At 39.6% G+C, this 23,759-nt stretch overlaps 1 protein-coding gene and 1 pseudogene across 4 annotated transcripts in view; one reads left to right on the top strand and one right to left on the bottom strand.

Moving 5' to 3' along the window:
* Sybu (syntabulin) overlaps window positions 1-23,759 on the bottom strand; it is a 108,474-nt gene that overhangs the window by 72,956 nt on the left and 11,759 nt on the right. The window contains exon 1 of one of the 4 annotated variants that reach the window (XM_075961041.1): window positions 2,280-2,555. The exons of 2 other annotated variants lie outside the window; for them this stretch is intronic. The gene's annotated coding sequence lies outside the window, so the exon portion shown is untranslated. Of the gene's footprint in view, window positions 1-2,279; window positions 2,556-23,759 lie in introns of those variants that run through there. One more of the 4 variants, XM_075961040.1, reaches the window with a different exon arrangement.
* LOC142843540 (nonsense-mediated mRNA decay factor SMG5 pseudogene) overlaps window positions 2,374-23,759 on the top strand; it is a 97,210-nt pseudogene continuing 75,824 nt past the window's right edge.

Below are 23,759 nucleotides of genomic sequence, written 5' to 3'. Positions count from 1 at the left end.
ATTTTCTGAGGTGGAGAAAAGGTGCCTAATTCATTCTTTCTCTACCCATAACTGCCTTAACCATGGACCTCACCAAGGTACAGCCCAAGAGGAGCCATACGATTTATTTCTAGAATACGTGCCGGAATTTGCAAATGTTGAGATAGGCATGAACTATGGACATCAAGGGTTGCTTCTGCACCCCCTACCGAGAACTGAAAAATTGGTTGTAGGGACCTAACAGCTGAAGCTGTCTACAGAGTTGTTCAAATCGGAATCTCAGAGGCAGTTCTGACATCCTCTGAACCCCTCTTTTGCCTCGCTCTTCTTCTCCTCTGACCAACAGCACTCTTCAGAGTGATGGAAGCCTCACCTCTGCCTCTCCTGATAACAGGACTTGAAGAGGACCACGCTTGTCCATCGCTCTTCCTCATCTTCATTTGTAGCCCGAGTCAGTCCAACAGTGGCCACTGAACTTGTTTGGCTTCCAGTTTCACCCCAGATTCTTTTCCAACCAATTAGTTATTGTCTTAACTCACGAAGCTTTATAGAAAACAAATTACTCATGATCTTCCTTGATTTTACTTCGTTTAAATTCTTTCCCTGTTTGGGTGTTTTTATTTTATTTATACATTTATTTGTTGAGGTAATGCTCGAGACTAACCCGAGGGCCTTGCATTTGCTAAGTAAGCACTCTGCCAAGAAAATCTCTGACCACTGAGTTAATCCTTGGCCTCTTTTATGCAAAGCTAAGTCAAATCACTCTTCCCCATTAAACTCATCAATGACTCCCTGTTTTCCAGCAGGTAGTATTCAGACCCCCGCCCCCAAGATGGCACCAAGGCCTTTCAAGCTCTAAGTGCTGTTTGCCTCTCCTCTACAGATGTCCCGACCCTGGCACATCCCCTCAGCCTGCTGCTGTCTCCATAACAAATGGTTGTTGTCCAAGTTGTAGTCTATCAGTTCTCTCGAGGTTTCATGCCCTTTCCCCTCTATCTAGACTTTTGCACACTGCTGGTCCGCCTGTTTACAGTTCTTACACTCTATCCACCCTTCCTCCTCCATTCTGAAAAAGAGTAAGTTGAATTTTAGACAGCTTCTTCCAGGAAACCTCTCCGATCCCTCCAGACCACCTGTGCTTCCCCTAGGAGTGCTGCTATGATCCTCTTTCAGAACTCCCCACTCACTGTCTTCTTCAGGGACTGTAGGCCGTGCCTGGCACAGTGTCTTCCACACAGTAGCATCAATGCACAATTGCCAAGTGAATGAATACCTAAATGAATGAGTTCCACAGCCCCACATAGGGCCCACTGGTGCAGGATGAAGAGCGCAGATACAACTTGTGTTTAGCAGATGACTCAGATAAAGCTGCCTCCAAAGTGTCTTTGTATTTAATGATGGGATGTGTGCCTAAAAAAATCCAACATGTGTTCAGTGAAAGCCTTGACTGCAGAAGTGCAGGCACCGAGAGGCTGTGCAGTAGCCTTGCTGTCACCATAGCAACCTTACCGAGGGAACGGCTGATGGTTTACTGCTCAGATATCTCTTAGCTCTGTACTTTTGGAAACCAAGCCCGTTTTCCCTGCTGTTCTAAAAGGCAAGTTTTACAAATAATCACATCTACGTTCCCTTTAATTTCATTTAAGTGTTTCTCATGTCATTAGGAGAAATTTAACATTTGGATTATAGCATCAAAGAGATATAATCTAATATCGTTTGAGATATTCATCTTTCTTCTGCCTATTATTATGCAGCAATTTCATTTTATACTTAAGTACTTATTGTCTTGTTTTGTAATATTGTGACAATTCCCTGAAGGGGGGGAAAACATGTCTTGGCTATTTAGAAAATATCAATTGTTTGATAGTTTCTAGAGGCTTGATCCCTTAGAGGTTTTAAATAATATGCCTGCCCAGACCTGGCAAGAGATCTAGGAGATCAGGTGGGAGGAAAGCAAAGTCTCTATACTTACTTCCCAGATGTAGGGGGTCTTTATGTGAGATTTGTGATTAAAAGGTCTATATTTTTAATGTGCAGAGAACTTTACGTTTTCAGAGCTCTTTCACATAATATAACCTGACACAAGTCTCAGAGCAAAAAATCCTTTGACCTGGAAACGGCCAACTGCTGAAGTCGGACGAGTGTTAAAGGGCAGGATTTTATTGACAGAGACCCCACCTCCCCCGCGACTGCAAACTTCATGGGGAAGACAATACAGATGCCCTGCCCACGAGCAACACTTGCACCAAACAGTGTCGATACCTCCCAGTCCTACTCATCCCCTTCCCCTCACATCTCACCTGCGTCTGCTGGGGCTGTCTGGGACTCAATCAGGGCTGACAAAGCACCGGCTCCTAATCCTATCAGCTGTGCGAGCAAGCGCTGCTGTCTCTCAGTGACCCGATGTTGGGTGATCTGCACAGCAACAAGGAACAGCTGACGTGTTCTACAACACGTCATGAAGAAAAGAAACTGCATTCTGGGGCATCCTGGGATTTTTTTTTTGTGGTGGGGTGGAGACCCATATTTTTCTTACCAGGGAGAGAGCTGCCCGTTTTCCTGTAAGAGCTTGTGTGAGTGATCCACCCTCCTCTTATTGTATGTGTGTTATTGTTAAGCTATGGTTAAGGTATTTAGATGCTGTAACCTGTAATGGCTAGGATTATGCAAGATCACTCCCTGAGGAGGGGGCCCAGAGAGTACTTGAGGCACAGAGGGGAGTGGGTAACCTGAGGCAGTGTGGCTGAACATTCATTGGGTTTGGAGTGTGCCAATTAGCTGGGCTCTGCAAATGAGTTTTCAGTTAGATAGAGATGCTTTTAAGTGACGAACAGAAATTAAATGGAAGTCCAGGTAGAGAGGACTGGCAGAGGCTTGGGCCTGGGGACTCGGAGGTATGGAGGATCTATTTTTCTGGCTGTCTAATGGGGAATCGGATGTAAGCTGATGTCTTAAACCATGCTATCCGGCATCTGTGTCCTTTTTGTCCATTTGTGAGAACAGGGTAAAAAAAAACTACCTAAAACATAGGAACGGTGACTATATTAAACAACGTGGGGACACAGGGTGGGTCAAGCAGATGTACACAGACTGGGAAAGTGGATTTAAATGGTTGAAAATCAGATACCTAGAATGGCTGTGTGGAAAGCTGGGCATCCAGGTGGGAGAGGCTGAGTCTGGACATTTCCCTAAGGAACTGCGTCCTCCAATGACTAGACAGACCGTGGACCTCAAGATTCACTGAAAGGTCACAGGAAGTCGTCTGTGAGGTAGGCACCGGAAGGCCTAAAGCCAGATGTTGAATTCTGGGCCTGAGGGAGAAGTATCTTTAGGTCCTAAGAGCCTGGAGGTATGAGAAAGACAGTGACGAGTCCCATGGTCCAGCAGCAAGCTTCCTAGAAAGGAGGTAAGGGGACGAGGCCAAGACAGTTCTGTCAGGCGCCTCATCTAGGCGCCCTGAGGACTGGTTCAGCACCCACATCAGTCTAGGCTAAGAACAGATATTTCTAATGTTGCCTCAGAGAGCCGATCTATAGCTACATCTGAGTCCCAGGAAGGATTGTTTTCCATAATATAATTTAGGCCTATGACTTTGTGTTTTTACCAACATCAACTTTCTAGTAAACACCCTTTTAAAAATAATTCTGCCTTTTTTTTCTGCTAAAAGATGAGGGGGGGTTGATTTTGAAATTTCTACTCAAAAGACAGCGTTGTTGCAAAACCGAAGAGAGCTCCCCTAGCGGCCAACTGCTCTGACAGCTGGGGCAGGAGCCTCCGGAGTTAGGGAGCTGTTTGCAGGGCCGAGGGACAAGGAAGGAGGTGGGAGCTTGGGGTTCGGGAAGGAACACAGAGCCAAGCACACCTCTGCAGTCTTGGAGCTGGGGGCAGTCTGATTGCTGCTTTACTCCCGAAACCGGCTATGCCTTTGTTATCAACCATTTTTTCTTCAGTCCTGGCATCATGTGACCTAGTGAGTAAACAGACCGCTTTGCTGTGTAACCTGTCTCCTCTCCAAGCCGGGGCAGAAACATTTGTAAAAAAATAAACCTAGAGGTTGGGAATCTGTCCTATGTTTGTTTCATCTCTCCTTGTGTCTCCTTTAGCCAATTCTAGGATGCTGTTTAGTCAAAGAAAAATTGCCTTTGAAAGCAGATAACTTTCATATCAGTTTTACAGGTACCGAGATGACATCATCCAAAACCTGGCAAATAAAAGACTAAAATTGTTTATTTCATCAGCCTGATAACTATGAGCCCCTGGCTTTTCTGTTAGCGTTCCTTTTTTTTTCTCTCCTGTCTTTTCAGGTTTATTTATTGTACATTGAAACAGAATCAAAATGAGAATAAAATTCAAAGTAACCTCTGGCATTTGGGGGGTCTGTTGATGCTATTTTACCTGACTGCTTTGATGGCTAGCGTGGGCAAGAATGCTCTTTGTTTTCCCAACAGGTTCCTCCCCTCCTCTTGTCCTCTGATTGGGCTGTGATGTGGGATGCGGTTCTCAGGCCTCCTTATCTTGGCAGACAAGCACTGGGGCTGCTGCTGGGGAGCTAGGATGCTCCACCGTGCCTTGCTATCCCGACCCTGGTGATAACTGTAGGAGATGCTATGTTAAGATGGGAGGCCTAGTACAGAATTGGTAAAACTCATTCTGGAGAAATGACCTTGAATTAGGGGCCGAGAGAGGAACAGCTGTGTCTAGTTTTCTGCTAAGAAGTCCAGCTTCTGCCTGGCCTCCCTGTGAGGGCTCATACAAGAGACAGCAGGAGACTGAAATGAGTTCCCTGGTTTGTATCATGGTTCGTGATGAGTAGAAAATGAGAGATACAAGGGCCCGAATCTCAAAGCCCTCCACACTACTCAATCGTTCGCCTTGTTCTGACTGTGAACCTCATCCGAATTGTTTAAGGAACCCCTAGGACTCAGCATGGTGTGAGTGCAGGTTAGTTGGGAAGGAAGACTTGGTTGCACCAGTTAATGTCTCTGAACAAATTAAGTTCTCTGAGCTTTATTTTCACACCTATAAAATAGGCTTAATAATAGTAATTAGCTTGGAATGCTGTTAGAAGGATTAGACAAGTCTGGTATTTAAACCTGGCATATGCTTACAGCTTCCTAGATACCCTCTCTCTCCTTCAGATCGGACCATTCTAACTACCATTGCTGCTTCCTGTTTGCTTGGTATCATCTGAAAAATCTGCATTTTTGCCAAAGGGGAAAACGCTTTCCCTACATTGATTGTTACACATAAAGAATGAAATGGATTTCACATCAGAAATGAGGTTGATAAGCCTGTCCAACCAAAGACTGATTGACAAGGGTTAAACAGAAAGGATGATGACAGGCCACACCCCAATCATCCATCCATCCTCTCATCCATCCATGGGTATTGATATTTCTACTCTGAGCTAGTGTCTCCTGTTCTTTAGGATCTAACAGAAGTGTGGGCATAACCCTGGCATACCTTTCAGAGTGTTGGCATTGTCTCAGAAAGAAGCTAAAGGGGTTTGTCAGAATTTAACTTAGTCTGGGATCTGAGGTAAGCAGATGTCAATTTAGAGATGAGCTTTGAAGAATAAACAGGTTCTACTATGATTCTGGATTCTTGAGCGTCCACTTCATTAGCTTGTTCTTCCTCCTCATTTTGTCTCCTTTTCTACTTTCTCTCCTCCTCCCTTTTCCCAAAGAGACTAATGCAGACAGCAGCGCTGGGTGCCCCTGGAGATCTGTCTTAGCGTTTTGACTTATTACAAAGAGCACCATGTATACAGGTAGCTTCTCCATCAGTTTTTGCTAATTAATAGTATTTAAAATTTTTAAGAGGGCCGTGATATGTTGCCACCTATTGGTCCATTGGTGAATTTTTTTCCTTTGTTATCTAGGTTTGCCATGAAATCTTGATAGCATCTTTAAACTTGCTCAGCATTATTTGAAATTTTTCTGAAACTTTAAAAACAGAAAGCTGTTTAATTGTATGTCAGTGAATGAAATCACCATGTAGTGGGTGTGGGAGAATTAAAGAGTGTTTTTTTCTCACTAGGCATTTTCCCCCCTGCTTTCTGCTGAGCTATACTAGAAAAGTTAACATTCCTAAATCTTTGCATCTTTACTTGTAAAATGCATATATGGTCTACTTCATAAAATTTTGTCAAATATTTAATTCTCTAACACCCACAGAAAACTTATACAGGTTGGGGATTCAACTGAGGGCTTATTTTTCTTCCTTTCTTTCCCCTTTCCCAATTAATAAAAACTCTGGGGAGAATAAACTATATGATTCAATTTTAGCTAATTAATGAGCTAAATCCTTCTAAAACAATAATGCCAAATGATCTTAAGATAGTCCATATTTTGCTTATTCTCATGGGTCTATTTGTATACAATTAATAGGCTTGATATTTTTAAAGTGATGTTTTTAAAGCTGTTTGACTTTCATTGAAAGATTAACCATCTAAACTCCCACTGAACTCCATCTTTTAATGTCAAATTTTGGATGCAGTTCAATCACTACTTGCTTGCCCAGTTAGATATAATCATACCCTACTTTAGAAGGTGAAAGTAAGAACAAGTTCAATGGATCTACCCCATCCCAATCTCCTTATCTCTTTGTTTGGTCTTTCGTGTCTCTAATGTGTCGTCATCACCAACTTGGAGAAACCTCTCAAATAGACTTGATATAGCCACTTCTGCAGTGACCCAAAGCTGCACAGAAGGAATCCTATGGCCCCACTAGTTAATAGCCCTGTTTGTTCTCACTCTGGTTGCCGGAGAGGCTCAGTGATATGTGGCAACCATTTTATGTTGGGTAGTCAGCGTTATTTCCTGTTCATTTCAGTGTCTGTTTACACCTTCCCCATACTTCAAAGCTACCTGCCTACTCCTGCTCCCTCATGCTGTGCAGATGCCCTTAGATCTTGATTGACCAACAAAATAGAAGGTACAAGAAAACCTTCCTTCTCCTACTTCCAAACCCATACATGTTTTGACCTCTACCACGCCATCCCTCCCATTTCCCTATCTTGTTAGGTTTTGTCTCCCCTGCCCCCCACCAAGGGAAATTTCTAAACCTGAAAATTCCTGTATGAGACATCCTTTCATGCCTTGTAAAGAACATTATTCAATCAGGAAGCCCTTCTAACTCTCCAGGATTTTATTTCCTTGTCTTTAAAGTAGAATAATTATATAATTATATATAGGCTTCTATGAGTCTTGGTTGGAACACATAAAGAGTGGAGGAGAGGTCCTGGAGTATTTTATCCATGCAAATGGATGTGAACTGTTATTAGCTGTCAGTCTCTTTAAGAATGACTTCAACATACATTTCCACTGGACATTCCCTACCAGGGTTTAAACATACAGAAGTATTCCTCAATGGCAGATGCCTCACTGAAGCTCTCCACCTTCCTGAGTTCCAGTACTACTGGCCTGCTCTGCTTCCCATATCAGCAAATTTCTGATGAAGGCTTAGCTGGGCATACTATCTGAGACCCTCCTTGCCTTGTGACACTCCGTTCCAGTACCAACAATTTTTAGCTGGCAGCTCTTGCTCTAAGTCATAGATTATCCTCTCTGTGGCTACTTTAATGGCTATTTTTCAATCACAACCTTGACTTGTGATCAGTCTTTGGAGTAAACACTACCCCAATTTTCAAATATGAAACGTTCCCTTCTGATTATCTCTTACTTTGCAACATGGTTTTAAGCCATCCTCTGAACCCCACCTGGTATTTCCCTTTTGTTTGTTCATCCTGTCTTTTCTCCCTGGGTAATGCTTTTCTTTTCAACTACTTCAATAACTATTTAAAGGTAGATCATATAAGTTCTACAAATCCATTTGTCTAATATAATACTTCTCATAATCCACTTGGCTATCCATCTTCCATGTCCCCAAAGGCCCACAAATGTCTCTATTCCTAATTGAATTTATGACACTCCTTCTGCATGTGACTCTTACCTCTGTATTCTCTAAGGTAATAAACGGTTTCACCATGCAAACCCAGGGACTTTCGAGACTCTGTTAAATCTTTTGTCTTCTACACTTCTACAAAGAAGTGTCCTATCTTTCTTACCTCTTAATTATCTTGAAATGTCTCCATTTCTCTACATCTCTTTCTTCCCCAACCATCACCTGACTTCCTAGACTAGTCCACTAGAGTATCTTCTTAAATAGTGGCCCGAAATGTTTCTTTAAGGGGCACATCTGATAATTCCCAACCTTACCGTGACTCCATCAGACCTAACTGAATCCTTTCATTGCTTTCCAGTGTCTTGGAGATAAAAATATATGCACACAGCCTTTTGATCCAGCCCTGGCATCACACCTTGGGTGTGTTCACAAAGGGTCTCTCTCCCCAGAGCTCTCTTCACAATCTCTGGTCTCCACCTGAAGTCCTCATTTAGTCTCTTTTGTCCTTCAGATATCCTCATTAGCCAATCACACTTGCTCAAGTCAGGTAGCTTATTCTTGTACTGAGAGTAATGTAGGAGAGAATGATTTCTAGGTTTAAAAATGGTCTCTACTTTTTTGCATGGTTGTATAGTACAATGGAAAACTAAAGCCACATGCCAGATACGATAATCAGGAGCTGGATTGGCTTTGGGGCTTGTCACATGAGCTGAACAGCAATTCAAAAGAATTTTTAAGTAAGCAAGTAAAAATAATGATTTCCAAATTGGTGTAACTTGAAAAGCTTCTGTCTCAGAAAATACATATATTTTATCTTATGTATTATAAAATATTAATCTTAGCTTCATTTTTAATGGGCTCAACTCTCTTGAGTGAGAATTCAAAGAATATGCTTTGAAAAACTATTCCCCTGATTCCTCGTTATGGTTTTCCCCTCTTTTCCTTTGTCGCTTATTAGATTTTTACTATTAAAATAGAAAACAGTTCTAAACAAGGTTTTCTTTCTTAAAAAACTCTAACATTTACAATTTTAAATATTCACATAATCTCATTGCTATATTTTGTCATACAGGCTAATGCAGTAGCTTCACACACCCACAAGCACACACACATGTACACACACACACACACACACGCACGCACATACGACTTAAGTAGTCCTATTTTGATGCTTGGAAAAATAAAAAAAATGTTACTAAGGCAGAGAGCATTAGAAAATTTCACACTATGAGTCAACTGTAAACATTCTTTGAGAGCAGCCCGTTTCCCAGTGCTTGGGATCCTAAGTATAGATGTGTGAATTTGCTGAAGTCAGCATGCTTGTGGTTCCCATCGTAAACACCTGGAAATTTTGCATCTAAATTACTAGTTTTGTTTCTGCCTACCCTCATGTCAGTAATCGTATCCACAAACCTCTAAGTTCAAAAATAATTCTATAGGAACAGATAATGAAATGAAGGAATAAACACAGGATTAGGGATCATTTAGGTTTTTGTTATTGAGGCTGTTTGATTTTTGCCTTATAATAATATTGCAAAATTGGATACTTGAAAAATATTGTCTTAAAACATAATAAAGATGAAGCTGATAATAATTATTAAGTATTGCTAAACCTTGAAATTGGCAAACAGTTATACTTTTAGTAAATACAAATCTTATACCTTGAATCCAAGACTTTTTGTAAATAAGTGACTTTTATTTATTCTAAAAATATAAATTGAGTCCTTTCTTATTATTTACAAAGAACTCCAATGAATGTTGGGAGAAACCGAATCAATTTGCGGTGATGACATAAATTAGTCTAATTTCTTAATTTTATTTGACTTCTTTACATGGGACTTTAGTAATGGGACTATGTAGTCATGGAAAATAGAGGGAACAGTTAATGTCATCCAAGTACTAAACCATGCTGCGGGTTAGGTCCTTTGTTTTGTGCTTTTTTTGTGATAATTTTAAATTAGATATTAAATTATAATCATTTTAAACATAGCAGGAACACATGGGTCATTTAATATTAGTATAGAGATCCATTTCAAGCTATAAACTCTATTTTAAGATAAACTAGGAATGAATTCACATAAAAATATGACAGAAGTCATACTTATTAACCTGAAATATGTTATACTTTTTCAAGTTAAAAATTGTGATCATATGAAAATTACATATTCTTTTTTTTAAAAAATATCCTTAATTGAATCTTTCAAATCCCTTTTCCACAGGGTATTGTTATTTCTATAAATATTAAAACAAGGAGGGTGTATGGGTCCCTAGAGTTAGGACACACAGCCCTTCCTTCTCTTCCCTTGCTCGTAGCTCTGGTATTATTCTTTGCTGCAGGACCACTCAGTTCTCTGTAATTAAAGAAATATGAGAGGGATAGTTCACACAGGAGGTTTAAACAGAAAATGCCACTTTTTATTTTTAAATCAGTAAGATTATGGTGATCCTTTAAAACCAAGGTTTTCTGGTTGTATTTTTGCCCAAAGGTAAACTATCCATTTTAATGAGCTTTAGTAAGAAGAGGCTGCCAGCAGATCTGTTGCCGTGGCCTTTGGTGGTGTATTCAGGATGGAAGCCCTTGCTCAAGCATTCTATTCCCGCACTCTGACGTCATCCTTTCCACTGTTATCGTTGAGACTGGGAATGGCTGCAGAATACAAATCATATGATAAATATTTGGGAATTGGTCTTTGTGGTTTTTCAGCACCACCGCCAAACTTCTTGCCTAGAGAGCTGTGTGAGGCTTTTCAATCTGAAACCTTTGAGCAATCCTGTTTCCTTGCCAGCTGGGAGGCATCCATATGATTGAATTGCAGCAGGCCTTCAAAGAGATTAATAAACATTTCCACTTCTTTGCATCTTTCCACGGCTTGCTTGCTTATTTGTTGATAACATTTTATGCTCAATAACTCTAAACACTGGAATGCATCTTCTTTATGTGGATTCCCAAATGGGATGCACAGAATTTTGAATAGTATTAGTGTAAATGAGGAGTCTTTCCCTATCTTTTTTGTATCACAATTTTATCCTCCATTTAGTCTGATACTACTGGAAGATGCTGCTGTCTTGTTCACTTTTCATTCACTGAGTGAATGAATGCAAGGTTCCTTTCTCAACTCTCTTTACAGTATTGTAGCACATTTCAAGACATGACAATAGCCCATCACACTGTCCTGCAGTGCTGTTTGGTGGACAGATGTAATACCTCAATGACAATGACCCAACACACTGTCCTGCAGTGTTGTCTGGAGGGTAGATCTAATACCTCAATGACAATGGCCCATCACACTGTCCTGCAGTGTTGTCTGGAGGGTAGATCTAATACCTCAATGACAATGGCCCATCACACTGTCCTGCAGTGTTGTCTGGAGGGTAGATCTAATACCTCAGTGACAATGGCCCAACACACTGTCCTGCAGTGTTGTCTGGAGGACAGATCTAATACCTCAGTGACAATGGCCCAACACACTGTCCTGCAGTGTTGTCTGGAGGGTAGATCTAATACCTCAATGACAATGGCCCATCACACTGTCCTGCAGTGTTGTCTGGAGGACAGATCTAATACCTCAGTGACAATGGCCCAACACACTGTCCTGCAGTGTTGTCTGGAGGGTAGATCTAATACCTCAATGACAATGGCCCATCACACTGTCCTGCAGTGTTGTCTGGAGGGTAGATCTAATACCTCAGTGACAATGGCCCATCACACTGTCCTGCAGTGATGTCTGGAGGACAGATCTAATACCTCAATGACAATGGCCTATCACACTGTCCTGCAGTGTTGTCTGGAGGGTAGATTTAATATCTCAATGACAATGGCCCATCACACTGTCCTGCAGTGTTGTCTGGAGGGTAGATCTAATACCTCAATGACAATGGCCCATCACACTGTCCTGCAGTGTTGTCTGGAAGGTAGATTTAATATCTCAATGACAATGACCCATCACACTGTCCTGCAGTGTTGTCTGGAGGGTAGATTTAATATCTCAATGACAATGGCCCATCACACTGTCCCGCAGTGTTGTCTGGAGGGTAGATCTAATACCTTAATGACAATGGCCCATCACACTGTCCTGCAGTGTTGTCTGGAGGGTAGATCTAATACCTTAATGACAATAGCCCATCACACTGTCCCGCAGTGTTGTCTGGAGGGTAGATCTAATACCTTAATGACAATAGCCCATCACACTGTCCTGCAGTGTTGTCTGGAGGGTAGATCTAATACCTCAATGACAATGGCCTATCACACTGTCCTGCAGTGTTGTCTGGAGGGTAGATCTAATACCTCAATGACAATGGCCCAACACACTGTCCTGCAGTGTTGTCTGGAGGGTAGATTTAATACCTCAATGACAATGGCCCATCACACTGTCCTGCAGTGTTGTCTGGAGGGTAGATTTAATACCTCAATGACAATGGCCCATCACACTGTCCTGCAGTGTTGTCTGGAGGGTAGATCTAATGTTTCAATGATGAGTGGAATGTGTGGGACAAAAAGGTTAGGTTGGTTACCATCCTCAAGCAGCTTTGCTCTTTCAGCCCAAAGTTTCAACCGCTTCTACCATCCTTCCCACAAACAATAGGGTCAGCCTTGTCACCAACTTAGCCTACTCTCAGTACCCAGCTTTGGGCTGGTTTGCTTTATATTGCTGTGATAAGCATCATGACCAAAAAACCCTAGGGAGAAAAGGGCTTATTTCATCTAACTTTTAAATTAAAGCACTAAACCAAGAAATACATGAGAAATGCCTTTGCTTGCCCTGTTTTCTTTTTCTTTTTTCTCTTTTATCCATCTGTTTCTTTGGGATTGTCAAGCCTGTTTCTAAGTACAAGGACTAAGACTTTCAATTCACAAGAACAAAGTGAGACAACTGTAAGTAACTGAAGTTAGTCTGGCAAAAACTCTCAACAGAACCAGTGCTCTAAATTTGCTCAGAATGTTGAGACTGTAAATAAGTGCTTGGCTCATATGTGCAAGGCTCTTCATTTGATTCCTGGGCACACCCAAAAACAAGGAAAGAAGAAAGGAAGGAAGGAAGGAGGGAAGGAAGGAAGGAAGGAAGGAAGGAAGGAAGGAAGGAAGGAAAAAGAAAAATCAAAGGTTTATGATGTGGGATTTCCCTTTGTAAGCTGTGAATACCATTGGTTAATAAAGAAGCTGTTTTGGATGTGTGATAGGGTAGACCAGAACTAGGCAGGGAAAACTAAACTGAATACTGGGAGAAGGGAGAAGGAGTTCGAGAAAAGCCATGTAGTCCAGCTGGATATAGACACCGGAACTTTACCCTGTAAGCCATAAGCCTTGTAACAATACACAGATTAATAGAAATGGGTAAAATTAAGATATAAGAGTTATTCAATAAGAAGCTAGATAGAGCTGATGGGACAAGCAGTGATTTAATTAATACAGTTTATTTGTGGTTATTTTGGGAGTTTTGGTAGCCAGGAACGAACAAGTAGCCTTTTTACAACAGGTTCACACAGAGGTGGTGGTAAATGCCTGCAATCCAAGCACTTGAAATATGAGCCAGGAGGATCAATAGCTGAAGGTCATCCTCTGCATAGATTTTTCAGGCCTACATGGTCTATATGAGGGTCCATTTCAGAAAAACAAACACATAGACAAACAACAAATAGAAACATGTATTCATAGGTGGCAAATCTTTAAATAAAGGAGGCAAATGACTGAAATTAAGATGATCTTTTCTTGCTCAAATGGATCAGAAACGTCTCTTTATTTGGAGATTAGAATCAATGCTGGGGCTGGAGTGATGGCTGCTCTTCCAGAGGAGCTGGGCTCAATTCCCAGCATCCACATGGCAGCTTACACCTATCTGTAACTGCAGCACTTGGGGACTCAACACTCTCACATAAACATACATGCAGACATAACTCCCATGCACATAAAATTTTTAAAAAGTAATAAAGAATCAATACGATCACACATTAAACCAGTGTACTTGTATCCACTCCAATCTTAGACAGTATTTTATGGGTTTTTGTTTTTTAGAGAAGGGAAATTTTATCATGTTGCCTGAGCTTGAAGTCTTGGTCTTCCTGTCTCACTCTATGTCACTGGGCTTATAGGCTTATATGACTGTATATGTAGGACTGAAGAAGGACGCTTAAAAGAAATCCCACACTAGCTCAGAATTGAGAAATAGATGGTTATTTATTTAGGGGTGGACTCACAAATCAGAATCCTCTGCTTGAATGGAGATCAGAAACTGAATCCCGCAGCAGGAAAAAGAGAGCCGACACATGCTCTACATAGGTTTATATAGTAAAAGAGGCCATGCCCAGTGGGCGGGTAACCACTGGCTGTAAGACTTCCTGCAGCATATAGGACATTGTCTTAAGAACTAAGGTGTTGGAGTTGGAGCTCTGTGGTAGAACACTTACCTGGCATATCTTAAGGCTCAAGGCGTTAGGTTCAATTTACAGCAAAAGCTTTCTTATTCACCCACTTGGTCTCTTTTCCACTTAATGGTTTAACATTTGGTAAAGCAACCTAACCAACATAGAGCATCATGGTGGCTTCAAGGTCACCAAAGCACTTTTGTTCTCATAGCCTTGTGTAGCCAATAAGGAAGGGGTAAGGAAACAAGCTCCCTCAATAGTGACCACTAGATCTGATTCTCTCAATGATGTGAACGAGGTCATATTTACTTCCCCAAAGGTAGTTTCCCTTAAGTTTACGGTCGGTTTCTAGTTGAACAATAGAAAAATGGTAGCCAGGGGACTTTCCTGTTAGCCATATAGGCAATGACAAACGACCTGACAATCTGCTGCCTCTCGTTTGCATTAGTGCCTGTGGAACTACCGTTGGCCATTACCCAGTTCAAGTTCTCCATGAGACCAAGGTAAGGATTTTTCAAAGCTTTTGTCACCTTTCACTGCCTGTGTTTATTTGCCTTGTTCTTTTTCAGTGATGAGTCCAAGATGCTATTGGCAAAAGCCATTTCATATTCACACTGATCCAGTTTGCAGTTTTCCTCTTACACATAGAGAACAAAGACAAATTTGTCCATCACAACCCAAGCACCGGAGCCACAGGAGCGCTTTAGTTCTGCTTGCTGCTTTAACTCTCTCCATTCTAGAAGCCATTCAGCTGTTCTTTCCTACTTCTGTTTTTCACTTAGGTATTTTTCTTTTCCAAATATTATTGTCTTTTTGCATTGTTAATGAAGAGCAATCTGGGGACTTATCTGTACCTGAAGGTTCAAAATAAACATTTACAGTTATTAATTGGAATTAAAATACAGGTAATTCTTTAAGATGATTTTTCAAATCTGTTTTCAAAATGTGTATTGCTAAAATCCCAACTGTATTTGTCATGTGGAAATATAGATATTGCAGGAAGGAGGACATAAAAGGGTTTTATAGAAATTCTAATGCTTTAAACCAAATAGCCAATTACCCAGATAGCACTGATAAAATGATTGCAATATATACCTAAATGTGAGACACCTTTGAGCTCTTGAATATATACCTAGTTATAAGACACATTACTACTTGAATTGGCTTATTTTAGTTAAAAAATGTGTAGTCATTTTTTCCACATTGATTCTAAGTTTATAATAAACATTTTTGTTTGCATGTTAGGAAGTAAGAAGGCTTTTTGGTTGGGGAGACAGTTACATTAGTTATATGTTTTCAGAGAGTGTCTCAAGTAGGCCAGGCTGGCTGTGAACTTGATATATAGTTGAGAATGGCCTTGAACTTTTGATTCTCCTGCCTTCCTTTACCAACTTCTAGTCATGGGTGAGCGTAACTGTACCTGGTTTATGCAGTATGGGTGATTGAACCCAGAGTTTACTACTTGCAGGAAAGCATCCTATCAAATGAACTACAGTAGACTTTCTTTAGACTTTCTGAAAAAAGAATGTTGCATCTGAAGCTTTAATAATGTAGCTATTAGCTCTATGGTAAGAGGTGGTAAGTTAGGGTAAAATCTGTTTAATTATTTATACCAGAACCATAAGTATGTAACATTTCTGAACTGTGTAGTTAGTGTAATATCGTATCTCAAGTAATGCAACTGAGATCCAGAGCTGTTATCTAATATCTTAATATGTACATCGGCTATTTTCAAGTCGATGTTTATTTTTTATGTCTCAAATGAGAATATATTTCCCTCATCTCACTGACCAATTAGGCTAGGCTAATTGGTGAGCTCTGGGACAATGAGAAATGCTGTATTAGGGATGGCAGACATCATTTCTGAGGATGGCACCTGAGGTCTTTTTCTGGACTCCATATGCATGCACACACGTGCAGAGACGTTTACACACACAATAACGAAAAAGTATTAGATAGTAGCAAGAACCAAATGGTTAACACATAGTTCAAACAGTGTCAATAGTATCATTAATGAGACTAAAAAAACTGTAATATGGTTCCCTAAGCTAATTTGATAGGCAATTAATTACTCATTTTGCACAGTGCTAATGATGCTGTTTTCTGGCCTCCATAAATCACATTTCTATCAACAATTAAGAAAAAGATTGAAAATTTAAGTAAATTACTGATTTGTATAATGGCTCTAATCCAAAGAAAAGGGATGCTTGCTGACTAATAGCACCTTACACTGCTTCCCAACTGTATTGCTTGGCATTCAGTCTTGTATCATATGTAAAAAGAGATACTCCAAAGTAAAAAAAATTAGTTGTAGTATGTATTTTAATTTAACTCAAAAATTTCATTTCAGTGCATAATCAATATAAACATCAATGAGAAATTTTGGTGAGCCAATACATCAGAACCGGATTCAGAACATGTTAAGTTCTCAGTGAGCATGTGGCTTCTTAGCATGCTGGAAATCCCTCTCTATGCATTAGCAGGGATCAGTTGGAGGAAGGAGGATCAGTTTCTAGAGTTTTCTAATCGACTTTACCATGACCAAAAGTTTTATTTTATTTATCTTTTTATTTTTTTGTTTTTTGGATTTTCGAGACAGGGTTCTCTGTGTTACAGCCCTGGCTGTTCTGGAACTTTCTAGATCACGCTGGCCTTGAACTCACAAAGATCTGCCTGCTTCTGCCTCCGAGTGTTGGGATTAAAGGGGTGCACCACCACCATTCAGCTTCACCAAAGGTTTTAAATGGGTAGAGGTCTTTGTTTTATGGGTTTGGAGGAATGTATGCTTCTTATTTTGAGTGGATTTAAAAGAGACAAATTAGTTTCAAGGTGACAAGCTCAATCCCCCTCTCCAAATCATCTAATTAATGCAAACAAATGAATGGAAAGTTCCCTGTTTGCCGCGCACCGTGGTCTGCACTCTGTGCGCTGGCACCCAGTTACTGAGCTTCCGGCAAGGGGCTGGGGGTTAAAATATACAGACACACACAGAGAGACAGCAAATCCTTGAATTCCTTAAGAATGCCCCCTTTATTGTGTTCAGGGGCAGATTATATACAGATAGCCACGCCCCAGCCAAACCCACCAGAAACCACGCTCCTGCCAGCAGGAACTCCTGAAGGTCTCGTGCTCAGAGCAGCTGTAGGCACTCAGTTCAGGGGATTACAAGAAATTCAGGATCTGGGGGGTCTCACTGCTCCCAACACCTGTTGACTTATGGAAGGAGGTAAGAAAAGTTGAGGCTTTGCAACAGTGAGTCAGAGTCTTCCCCGTGTCAGCTGACTTGTAACCATGCACATACTCTATGAAACTATTTTTTACTTTTTAAAAATTTTAACTGATTCCTCCCGCTGGTGCAGTTTCTTCACACTTCATCCCATTTCTAAATAAGTGATCAGTAGCGCTGAAGATTTCATGTGCTGAAGGCGCTGTGCCAATGCTTCCCAAATACATCTTTTTAAAATACACAGTAGTTTTATTCACACTTCCAATTTTGGATCCACTAAAGGCATTTGGAGTTGGAGGGAGAAAGTGCCTGCTGTTCAACTTTTCTTTTCCTCAAATTCTCTCTACTGAAAGTCCGCATATTTCTCGCTAAGTTCCCAAAGCACATTAAATTCCCACTAAAAACCAAGTCACCATGGCACACTCTGTAAACAGAAGGCGCGAGCAACTGTTTTAAGATAAAAGATGAATACCGATGCCACTGCCTTGCCCCTGAGTGGAGAGTGCTGCGCCAACAGGGACGGAGCAGGCTTTGGGAGTGGGAAATCCAGCAGCTCAGCACAACTCTTTCTTTGAAAGTCCATGGCTTCACTCCTGGGTTCTGAATCTCAGCTGGATAGACCCACTGAGCTGGATAAACCTGTTGTGAGGCAGTTCTCCACTCTGGAGGACGATTAGGACCGTTTCCAAATTGTACTCATTATCAACCACCTTCCCACGACTCAAATACCGACAAGTCAAAGATGCCTCCAAATCATCCAATGTCCCCCAGGAAACAAAATTCTTCTCAACTGAAGAGAAGCTTTATTCAGAGCCTAAAAATTAGACATTTAAAATAAAGCATTTACTTCAATATCAGGGTCAAGTTAACTAATTCGGTTATACATAGAGCATACTTCTAAGAGCTCAGAGACTTTGGGAAATACACTAGGTCCACAGAGCATTCTTTCTCTTCTGTCCACCTTCTCAATCTCAGTGCTCCCTTTTTACCTTGTCTTTTAATTTAATGGTAAATTAGATTTTATCTGGAATTGGTTTACATATGAGAATTTCAACTTTCACATCAAATAAAATATCAGATACAACAGAGATCGAGAAGATGTAGCTACTTAAATTTTCTTGGGTGTATTTCAAGGGTGTTTATTGAAAGTGATTTACAATGATCAGCACTCCCTAAATAAATACAATGATTATGTCTTTACTATTAACTTGGAAGCACTGTAAGAAATTTTGATAATCCATGTCTTAAATAATAGCGCAAACCTCGCTACCTCCATAAAATATGGCGAATGAACAAAATCTCAAAGGGAAACTTGCATTTCTTTCTTTCTTCCCTTAAAATAAGCCCAAATCAAAGCATTTTAGCACATCTATTTCCTGTCACATAAAAAATTGAGATAGTTAACAAAACAATAGTTAATACAGAAAAGAAGTATATCTATTCATTTTGCTTGTAATTTTTTGGATGACAGAATAAGTTGATAAATGCAGTAAAGGACAAGGAAATGACAATATAGTGGAGGCTAGACTGGATAGAATTTGGTATAACTATGAAGGTGTAAGCTTCAATATAAAACCAATTATTTCATAGCGCAGAAGCTGAGAATATGTAGCATGTTGCTTTAACTTTTTTAGATATATTTCAAGGGTGTACAATGTATACAAAGTAAACAAGCTTCCTCAACCCTGCTTGTTTGCTTTGACGAAAGCCATTAATAATCATTGTTCTAAATACTGATATTGACACTGTCATTTGTTGATGAAAATTATGCTAGGCTAAACAAGTCTTCACCCATCTAACACTGCAAGATTGCTTGAGGTAAGTATTGCAGCCTACATCTGATGAGGAAAAAGAAGCTCCAAGTGTTGGAATTGCTTGTAGAAAATGGGGACTCCAGCAAAAATAAAGTTCAACCTATACATCTTTAATGACAAAGTTTAAATTCATTCTGGAAGTTTTCCTGATTCCCAAGAGACTCTGAGTGAGCGCTGGCCTGATTCCACAGGCTTTTGAATTTAAGGAGGCTAATGGGATTTTTGGCAAAGCAGCAGAATTTTTTCAGAGAGAGAGAGAAAGAGAGAGAGAGAGAGAAGGAAAGAGGAGGAGGAAGATCAGAAGGAAGGAAAAGAGGATGAGGAGGAGGAGGAAGAAGAAGAGACATTAAATAGCTGTTCAAGTTGTAAGAAGATGGGGAGAGGGATGAAGAGACAGTGGAGATGGAAACAGACATAGATGTTTAATAGCAGAGACACTTTTCAGCTTGTGATGGTCATGAGTTATGTCCTTGGTTCTCCCACCTCACCGAACCCTATATTTCAAGCCTTTACAGAGCCAGTTTGAATATTATGGCTCTAGTTATAAGCCACCAATATTATCTTGTATTTAAAGAAAAATAATCTTTTCTAATTTCATAAGAAAACTGACTGTGGTGAACTTAATGGGCAATTTAAAGAATTTTATACTATCAATATTTTCTCTGTCCTAACATGCTTTCTCTAAAGTATAACCCCAGAATACAATGTAATTTGACTGATTTTGTCTGTATGCAAGCACACTAGAAGAATAGAAGACAAACTCTGATTTTGAGGTGAGTGTCACCCTGGAATTTCACAAGATAAGTAAAAGCAAAGCCCCTAATTTTCATGGTAAAATTTAAAAATAGCAAACTAGTATCCTTCTCTTTCAGGCTATTTCTGCCAAAGATGAATGTTTTAGAAGACTACAAGACAAAAATGATTCAGACTGAGGCGAGGCAACGCTGAATGGTAAATATTTCTCTCCAAACCTATAATCCAAGAGAAGATCAATAGTGGAAAAAGTCTGTGCCAGTAACTCAACCTCAGGAACTTATAATTTGAAAATTTTCTCAACTTTTATTATGGTACTTTATAAATACTAGTAAATATGTGTATTTAATTTGCTTATATTAAATATTAAGTTCAAATGGACTAAAAGTTATCCACATGTCAGGCACTTACTTGCCTATAAAAGGAGAGACACTGAAAACAGAAAAAAATGTTTCTAGACAGTGGGAATTCAGGCCTGCTTCTCTGGTGTATTTAGTTCTACAAAGCAAGCAATCTCTGAAATTGAAAACATTTATTGACTCTGACACAAATAACCATAAAATCTGATTGAATGGATTACATTTATATATAGTATCATGCAAAGTATATCAAAGCATTGAATTTCAACAGGACATTGTTTCTTCTGATTTAACATCACGTCAGTTTTACACAAATGCTGTATGTTTTAATGCCTGTAGTGTAAGTTGAAAAATGTAAGTCTACCTATTTCAAGATAAGCTACTTTTGGTTGATCCTTTCTTCTCTGTAGCTTCTGTTTGTTCAAAGAAAATGCTAGGCAGCCTGCCAATATCATTTAGAACATGGAAGCATACTTTAATTGACTTCAGAGTTTCTAATTGGACATTTATTTGTTAGCGTAACCATATCTCTGTTGTTTTATTAGAATTGTGTTTATGCAAGTAATGTTGGTTGGCCTTTAACCCTAGCTATGCCTTTGAACTGGGAGGTCCCTGTATGCGATGCAATAAGGTTCTTTAACCCTTAGTAACTGATGGGCACTCATCATCACCACCATGTTTTCAGTTCAAAGGTACAGACCAATGCTTAAGGAAGACAAAGAAAAGATTAGTAATTGTAATAAAACTGTGATCAAAACACAAATATACATCTTTTATGATGTAGAGACTAGCTTCCTCTTTTATTCTGTTACAAGATATCGCCATCATGTGTGTATACGAAAACAACAATCGCAGCATCAAAAGTGCATGCCAAACAGGCTACTTTCTAATTTAAGGAAAAAATTTAAAAATAAGACTTAACCATTTATCTTTTATAATCTCAGAAAAACACAGCATTAATAATATTAACTGAAATAGTTTCAAATTTTTATGCATCCTAGCACACCTCTTATGATGATGCTTTTCCCATAATATTTACTACCACAGAAGGCCATTGTAAAATGACTTGTTGATCCTGTGAACACTACTGAATGAAGCAGAAAGGCTGTTTCACCTCTATACACTTAAACTGTCATTTAAGTGTAGTGTGTTTAAATACAGGTTTGAAGTAAAGAACATTTGCTTTAAGTATCCCAGAATACGTTTTACCAAACTAGCCTTATTCCTTCCCTTGTGTGGCTTTCTTTCTCCATTCCTTGCATGTGTAGTGTATAATCTGAAAGGACAGGGAGGGAGAGAGAGAAGGAAAATGGGAAGGACAAGAGGTGGGAGGAAGATGGAACCTTAGCATAGAATTTCTCCTCTTTTGGTCTGAATGCTAAATTCTGCATATTCTTTACAAAAGATTAAAACAACATCTCCCAGACTATTTTCTAGTTGAAGCTATTTGCTCTTTCCCATTAATAATACAGCAAGAAGGTATGAAAACCTCACTTCAATGCATGATACTAGTTTTCTATCTTCAGAGTAATTCTTTTTGGCAGAGTGGACTAAATTTGTATGGAGAAAGCTCTACTTAGGAGTACACCATATTAAATCTGAGACCATTATTTTAGTAGCATTTTGTTTCCTCAATACTGGAGCAGTACAGTTTAAAAAGAGAGAAAGGGTATATCTGAGTGTATGTTTCATAAGTTTAATATTCATTATTCATGCATGCCATTGAAATAGAAGGAATACACATGGGCATTCCTTCAGATATGTGTTCTGAGCAGTATATGCAGCATCTACCTCAAAGGGTACATTTTCAGGGGGGTTGGAAGGGTGTTCAATGAAGATAGCAGAAGGTGAGTTCTTCCAGTAATGCTTCAGAGGGTTCCAAGATCCGCTAGAGTTTAAATTTCCCACTCTGTGAATTAGGCTGACAGCATTTCCTCCTAAAATAATTTGAGTGAAGTAACATTTGAGAAGTTTCAAACTAGTTTTACTCTATGTTTCGTGTAAATGTAAAAATATGAAATAAAACTGACACCTGGTCTATTATGGGAGGGGCCAGAGCACTTATGTTTTTTGAGTTAAGCAGGGTTTGTGATTCTTGTAAGGATGTGTGGCTAGCTGACTTAGGGCTATAACTTAGTGAAGGCACACAGGAGAGTCTGTGGTTACTTTATAACTATTCACTTACAAAAAATAAGGAGTGTGCACTCCTGCTAGGCAAATATTAAAAATAATTACTGCTGTAGCTCTTTTTGAGAATGCTTATAAAAAGTGTATAACATGGATGAAAAAATGCAGTATGTAATTTAAAAATAATTAAAATCTTCCTTATTTTTCCACTAAATTATTTTGCCCCAATCTGTAGAATTTTGATAATGAATAAGAAATTAGTAATAAAATTGATAAAGTGAAATTTGGAATTATTACTTGATAAAATGATAAATGGAATTCCTCTCTCCCACTTCTTCTACATGTATCTGTCATCTTAGGAAACTCTTTCAGGCATTATTGATTAGGTGCTCAGAAGGTAGACTGTCATCATTGGCAAGGTTGTAATAAATACAAACAATTTTGTCTGTTGTACATTTAATAAACTGCAGTTTAGCGACTTGGAATCTGGGGCCCCAGTATTATGCCTATCTGTGTAACTCTAGCTGCAAGATGCAGCAACAGGAACTTTTGTTTTTCTTTGTTATTTTTGTTATACAAATACAGACTAGAGGGAATTCGATGGGAAGAGATCAAGAGGCAGTAGAATTTTCTATGTTGAGAATCATAGCCCCACTGATATCTCAAAGTTGTATGATGACTAAAAGTGACTTAGCCATTTTCTTATTAAATTGAACAACGGTCATAGTACTTGAGAGGGAATGGATTTCTTATGAAATTAGGAGCACGTGAACCAGCCATTTAAGGGATAGCTTTGGAAGTGGCCAGTTGTTAAAAATATTTAAGCCCTATAGTATATGCTGGAGAAAAAAGAACTCTATATGTTCTGCATGATTAACTTAAAAATCCCACTGTTTTGAAAACAATTACAAAAACATACACATTATGTTCCAGTAAAGCTTTGAATTAATCTGCATTTAAAAAAACAGCAAATAGGGCTGGGCTGGGAAGATGGCCCAAGGGTAAAGGTTCTAGCTGCCAAGTCTGACGACCTGAGCTCTATCCCTGTGCCCACAATATTAGAAGAGAGCAGATGCCCATAGGTTCTATGAGTGCAGCACAAGCACCATGGCACTTGAAAACACGTGCGCGCACACACACACACACACACACACACACACACACACACACACACACAGACACACACACATATATATTTAAAAAAACAAAATTACAAACCATAAACATTTTTACATA

This window comes from Microtus pennsylvanicus, chromosome 2 (assembly GCF_037038515.1).
Source record: "Microtus pennsylvanicus isolate mMicPen1 chromosome 2, mMicPen1.hap1, whole genome shotgun sequence".
NCBI classification, from domain to species: Eukaryota; Metazoa; Chordata; class Mammalia; order Rodentia; family Cricetidae; genus Microtus; species Microtus pennsylvanicus.
Note: the sequence above shows the minus strand (reverse complement) of the source record. Positions and strands in the feature narration are given on the sequence as shown.